The sequence below is a fragment of the Alosa alosa genome, chromosome 12 (genome assembly GCF_017589495.1).
Source record: "Alosa alosa isolate M-15738 ecotype Scorff River chromosome 12, AALO_Geno_1.1, whole genome shotgun sequence".
NCBI classification, from domain to species: domain Eukaryota; kingdom Metazoa; phylum Chordata; class Actinopteri; order Clupeiformes; family Clupeidae; genus Alosa; species Alosa alosa.
The window spans coordinates 15,312,479-15,319,873 of record NC_063200.1 but is presented as its reverse complement, the minus strand read 5'-3'; positions in this window follow the sequence as shown (position 1 = coordinate 15,319,873).

Genomic DNA, 7,395 nt, shown 5'->3' with positions numbered 1-7,395 from the left:
CAGTGTAACTGTAACACATGCACACAGGAAACAAGGAACTGTGTATTTTGTTCCAAGAGCGTATTCGTTCCTGGCTGCCCAGTGGACGGACATAGCAATTTGATGACAGCCAGACATGGGCAGTATTTTAATTATATGTATTTTTTAAATACGTATTTAATTACTTTAGCGTATTGTGTAATTAGTCTTTTGCAGGATTGGAACAAATCTAATGTAGTTTGTAACAAAATACTTAGAGGGATTGTATTTAGAGTAGGCTATTTCAAATACTTAAATACTTAAGAAAATCTGTATTTTTTTCTCTAATAAGCCAACATTTCATCACTTAAATATAAACAATAAGCTATGCTTATCATAGCCTGGGAGCCAAATGCCAGAATCGTGGTGAACCTTGTTTTGTTGGTTAAAGTTTTTTTTTTCTTTGTTGTTTCTTGTTGCCTAGGGGTTACTCCATAAGAATAGGGTGGGTGCCCAATGATATCCCTTGGGCAATTCCCTATATTCAGCTGTAAAGTTGACCTAAGTAGCGATTTATCCAAATACTAATTTCATTACCCTTTTGGAAGGACAGCGTAAAATGTAAACCCATTTTTCCTTTTTCTTGCAGTATTCCCACATTGTGACCAACAAAAGTGTTAGATACAACTTTTCTCCTTCACGATCCCCTCTGGACGTGTCTGAAGTTGTAAAAAATGAATAGAAAAGTCAACTGAGAGAGCCAAAATGGTCAACATGGGTTGTAAATCTAATTTTTTTGCGCCGCCAATATAATATCACCCTATAGACAAGTTAAAAGCATTATATCTGTATCTGTCTTTTCTGTTACATCATCCCCTTAGAACATTGAAAGTAAAAAAAAAAAGTAACTAACTTCAGGAGCTTGAATTGTCAGGTGTGTCAAGTCATACTAAAATGTGAAAATGATAAAGATAAGATACTGAGGGAGAACATTAGGACATGGACCCCAAGACCTTGAGTACTTAATAGCTGATGTTCATTCTCACTACAGGACAGTATTAAAACCACTTAATGGATTTGACATGAGGATTTATGCCAGGGATAACATCCGCCGAGGTATGCAGAAATAATGGAGGAGACAGATGCAAAGACCTCCCCGATGCAGGAAGAGTTTTCTCCACCAAGTTCATTAGTTCTGTGTATCGGGACACCTTGCAGGATGTTATTCTGTTTGTTTCTTTCTACTGTTATACTCAACTGTTGGAGTTCACGCACCAGGCAAAACATTACAAACTGAAGGCACAGACGCCAATTCACCATTATTCTGTTAGTCCCCCATGCTGCCAGTCATTTATGTAGGCAATAGGCATGCATTTATAGCACAAAAAGGGAAATGCAGTTTAAAAAGAGGCCGACCTGTTAAATTTGTCGTTCTTCATTCATTGGTTATGGAAATGATGGTGGGTAGTATGCCATGCCAGTGGTTCTTAAGTGGTCTGGCTTTGGGACCCACAATTTCCCATGTTCATAAGTCGCGGCCCATATATATACTGTATATATATTTTATAGCGTTCAAGCCAATGGATATGGTGAGCTACATGGTAAGACAAGCAAAGTGCCTGTAGGCCTACTTGTTTGGAACATGCAGATGTTTGGCATTAGCCTACATTTGTGAAGTCTTCAACTCTTGATGTCACCTTTCAAAGTACTCGACAGGTATGACTTTGACAGGGGTGCCTTGTTTCCATGTGGCATTTTAGTTTTGATGGTTTCATGCTCTCATGTGTCAGCCATCTACTGCACACCACACAATGGGGTTTCTGTCCTATTTTGTCCTCAGTTTAAGTGAATCCATTTGGGTCCCGACCCACCAGTTAAGAAACACTGTATGTTACAGTTGATTCCACTGTTGCGAAGTTTGCTTCTTTTCAGTTCAATCATCGATATGAGATGCTGTTTACATTTTTTTTACCAGATCTACTTCATAGGAGCCCCAATGTACAGAATTAATAGCCCTCTGCCAGCCAATCAGAACATAGCATTTCTTGTCTCTTAGGGATACCTTTTCAATAATATGCCTTGTAGTTTCTTTTTAAAAAGTTGGTATACCATGATTATTGTGTGGATATTTTTGTATTTTCAAATTACTAATTACTTGTATTTTAATTAAATACATTTTTCACATCAGTATTTTGTATTTTATTTTGTTACATTTTATGAGCCAGTATTTGTAGTTTGTAACAAAATAGTTTTTGATGTATTTGTGCCCACCTCTGATGACAGCCAACGTTCTTTTTTCACATTTTCATAAAAAAAATTGGTCCTGTCTGTATTGTACCAGTTACTTATGCTTCTTCCATTTGATATCTGTGCCTATTTGGTTACAGTCAGGTTAAATATTACGCCTAGGCTAGGCCTAGTCTTGAATGGTCCAACCATGGGAACCACTAGTTCTACATTAGGCAATTTAATGTGTCTGTGTTTGTCAGCCTGTATGGTGGAGGACGTTGACACCTACACCCACTGTTCATTTTACCCCATTCATACTAATCTTCAACCAACCTGCTACAATGAAAATAACCTGAAGAATGTCATTATGTAAATATTTGTCATATGCAAACAACTGCTGCAATACTCCTCATTGGCCTGGGGATGCTCTTCTTGGGGGACAATGTCAATGCTTCAAGCTTTCATATCTCATAACAGTTGGGAATTGTCCTAAAAAGGTAAAGGCATTTCTATGACAGGAAACAATAATTGCTACTCTTAGCATTTGCAGAGATAAAATGTTTGTGTATGTGCCTGTGTTTCAGAAATGTATGTGAGAGAACACACATGTTAGCTCTGGGAAAGCTAAAGGGGTTTTAAATGGCTCGCCAGTCTAGAGAAAATGTGTCATCTGATGGTGTGTGGTTGACCCACTTCACTTCCTGTGCGCCTGAGAAACAAAAGCAGAAATGTTCTAAGCTATATAACCCCCTCGCTGTATTCAGTCAGATGTATTCGTAGGGCTAGAGGTTCTCAGACCATCACCAGCTCGGGAACAAATAACCAAAGAACTACAGAAGAGTAACCCAGAGAAGCTCAGCTCACCTGATATGGCTTGGCAAAGACCCATTCTCATGCTGATGCTGTTGGTGATCCCTTCTGCAGGTGAATAATCTGTCACTCACTTCAATAGAGGCTCATTCCTCTTTCAATGTCTGGATTCAAAGCAACACATTTAGGGCATCGATAGCATGTTTTGTGAGATAGAATCTACTTGTTGAATTTGTTGACAACACCTTTCAGACATTATTATTTATTTATTTATGTATTTATTTATTTATTTATGTATGTATGTATGTATGTATGTATGTATGTATGTATGTATGTATGTATGTTATGATATCTTTAATCAAATATATTATTTGAAGATGAAATATTTCAGTGTATCCTTTCACAGAATTCACACTGTATTGCTCTGACATATGTAGCTCTGTTTTATATTCTGTCAGAGGTTACAAAAACATAGGTCAATATCTGCAATAGTAAAAATGGTTGTGCTGGTGAACATATGCCAATAATAATCATCATATCTCCAATGTTAGTTACCTTTTCTTGTAGTTTATTAACAATACACTGCTATAAAAAGTATTCACCCCCCTTGGATATGTCCCCTTTTACTGTTTTTATAAATGGAATCTTGATAAATTTAATTTGGTCTTTATTTACAATAATTTACAAATGCAATGCAATACAATGTCAAAGTGAAAGCACATTTCTACAAAGTAATGTTAATTACCTAAAAAGATTTAATGCAAAATAATTGATTGGATAAATATTCACTCTCTTCGAGTCAGCATTTAGATGCACTTTTGGCCACAATTAAAGCATGGAGTCTGCGTGGATAGGTCTCAATTAGTCTTGCACATCTTGCAATTTTACTCAATTTTTCTTTGCAAAACTCTGTCAGATTGGAAGGGGATCAGGTGTGAACAGCTTCGGCTCATTGTCTAGCTGGAAAGTAGCCTAAATCTTCTCCCAAGTCGTAGTCACTATTTTGCATTATTCATTTTTAGTTGCTTTCAATTAAATTGATGTACATTCCATTCATAAAAGCAAAAGGGGAAATATCTAGGGGGATGTATACTTTTTATATAGGCACTAAAGGTATAGTTCTCATTTCAATTATTTCCCTCTATAAAGCAAGACCATCTCTGAGATGAAAACCTCAGATGGAATTATCTTACACTCAAAAGCTAGATTTATACGGTGAAGACAGATGCCAGGTGCCAGGTGTGATTATCTTATACTCCAAAGCTAGATTTATACACTGAAGAGAGGTGCCGTGCCAGATGGAATTTGCATATGTTGAATTCAATTTCTCACCCAATATTCAAATGCCAAAAACAGTCAAGCTGACTTAAGGACGCTGTCATTCTCAGGTAAACCTGCAGCTTATAAGGGACATGCAGTGGCCGCACCTGAGGTGCACATGGAAGCGCCGGGCGCCCGGCGGGTGCCACTGCTGCACCAGGATCGTCTAGAGAGGGAGGTGGATTGGCTGAAGAAGCTGGAGGATTGGCTGAAGCGGGAGGTGGAGGAGGATCTGGAGAAGAAGGCCAGGATGGAGCTGGAGCTGGAGGAGAAAAAGGAGGAGGAGGACGATCACCTGGTGGAGGAAGAGGAAATGGAGGAGGGGGATCACCTGGAGGAGGAGGACGAGGAGAACAACGGGGAAGTGGGGATGGAGGAGGAGAAGGACCGTCTGGAACTGGAGGAGGAAGAGGAGGAGTACCTCCCAGATGAGGAAGAGGAGGAGGAAGATCGCCTGGAGCAGGAAGATGAGGAGGAGGATCGCCTGGAGGAAAAGGAAGATCGTCTGGAGTTGGAGGAGGAGAAGGAGAATGCGGTGGCACAGTACCCAGAGGAGAGAATGGAGCCAGTTACTCCCCAGTTTGAAGAGTTCGAAGAGCCCCCACTCCCCCAGTTTGGAGACAGCAAAGAGGATTATTGACCCAATCCCTGTGAATATCAGCCTTGCTAGGGTGTCATAATATGCTAGGTAGCTTACATCATTGCTATTGTACACAGTGTTATTGGTCTGCCAGCCATTACACTTTGCAAATTTATATTGGTTTAAAATATATTTGCTGGCTGATAATTTCATCCATGGCTGACGAAGAGTATAGTCTCAGTACGAAAGGATCATAGAGCTGCTGAGAGGAAATGGCGTAAATCCAGAGATGGAAATGATCTTAGTAACTACCAGTCTTTGCTGTCATCCTTTTCATCCACTGTTACACTTGCAAAAAAGGCATTCTATCAAAGCAAGATTGAGAGCGCCACTGACAATAGAAAACTTTTTTCTACTTTCAAATCTCTTCTCAATCCTCCACCACCACCATCAACTACTTCACTGTCAGCAAATGACTTTGCAACATTTTTCACTGAAAAAGTTGCTAAAATAAGTGCTCAGTTTGATGCTCCTATAAGGTGGGCTTTGCCTTGTGTTAGTATGACCGCATCATTTGACTCTTTCTCTCCTCTTGATGAGGAAGCAGTCTCTCAATTGCTTCAGCGATGTCGTCCAACAACATGCCCATTAGATCCTGTCCCGTCCACTCTTCTACAGTCTATCTCACCCGCTGTTCTACCAGCAGTCACACATGTATTTAATGCTTCACTCAGTTCTGGAATAGTTCCTTATTCTTTTAAACAGGCTAGGGTTACACCTCTGCTAAAGAAAAGTACACTTAATCCAACTGAGGTGAAGAACTACAGACCTGTCTCCCTTCTTCCTTTCTTACCAAAGGTTTTGGAGAAAGTGGTCTTCAAGCAGGTTTGTGACTTTCTTCATCAGAATAATCTACTAGACCCTATGCAGTCTGGTTTCAAGAGTGGTCATTCTACTGAAACTGCTCTTCTGTCTGTGACTGAAGCATTGAGAGTAGCTAAGTCCTCTGCTCAGTCATCAGTATTAATTCTACTAGATTTATCTGCAGCCTTTGATACTGTTAACCATGACATTCTCCTATCTATACTATCTGAACTGGGAATTTCTGGAAAAGCTCTTGACTGGTTTGAATCTTACCTTAAAGGGCGTTCTTTCAACGTGTCTTGGCAGGGACAGGTATCTAAGTCTCATGACCTTACCACAGGTGTGCCTCAGGGATCAGTATTAGGACCCTTGCTTTTCTCTATTTACACCACTTCCTTAGGTGATACCATTCGCTCCCATGGATCACTGTTATGCAGACGACACTCAACTTTACCTGTCTTTCCCACCTGATGACTCTAGTGTTTCCCACCGGAGTTCTGCATGCCTTAAGGATATTTCAGCCTGAATGAAAGATCGGCACCTTCAGCTTAATCTCTCAAAAACAGAGTTTTTGGTGTTTCCAGCTAAAACAGCTATTCCCCAACAGATTAACATCCAGCTTGACTCAACTTCACTGACCCCAACTAGATCGGCACGAAACTTGGGCGTTGTAATAGATGACCGACTTAACTTCTCTGAGCATATAGCTTCTATTGCAAAATCATGTCGGTTTATGCTTTACAACATTAGGAAGATCAGACCTTATCTGACACAAGATTCCACACAACTTCTTGTTCAGACCATGGTCATCTCTTAGCTGGACTATTGTAATTCACTATTAGCTGGCTTACCCGCTTGTGTAACAAGATCATTACAGCTGATTCAAAATGCTGGAGCACGCCTGGTCTTCAATCAGCCAAAGAGGACACATGTAACTCCTCTCCTAGTTACTCTCCATTGGCTCCCTATAGTAGCCAGAATTAAATTTAAATCTCTCACTTTGGCCTATAGGACACTAACTAGATCTGCTCCTAGTTATTTTAATTCAATAATCAAGCCTTACATCCCCAACCGCCCACTGCGGTCTTCTGGTGAGCGTATGTTGTGTCGACCAGTCATGAAAACTGGGTCTAATTCCAGACTCTTTTCTTCAGTGGTTCCATGTTGGTGGAATGAACTGCCCAGTGCTCTCCGTTCCTGTGGTAGTTTTGGGTCGTTTAAGAGGGGTCTAAAGACATTCCTATTCAACATATACTTAGTTGTTTCAGCGCTTATGTGTTATGGTTTATATAATGTTGTTCTATTTTAATTGGGCTGTTAATTAATTTGACATTATTGTTTATTATTGATATTCTCCTTAATGTAGTCTTAGCATGTCATTGTTTTTATATTATTGATTGAATTGACATTATTGTTTTATTATTGCCTTTCCCCTTTTTTACATTGCTTTTTATTAGGCTATTGCTTGAATTGATATTATTGTGTACTACAACTTCAAAAATTACAAAACTACAAAAATTCTCCTTACTATATTTGACCTACATTTTAATCTGTTCCCTGTTCAATTTTAAATATTATTATGTTGTTTTGTATTTATGTGTCGCTTTGGACAAAGGCGTCTGCTAAATCCATAA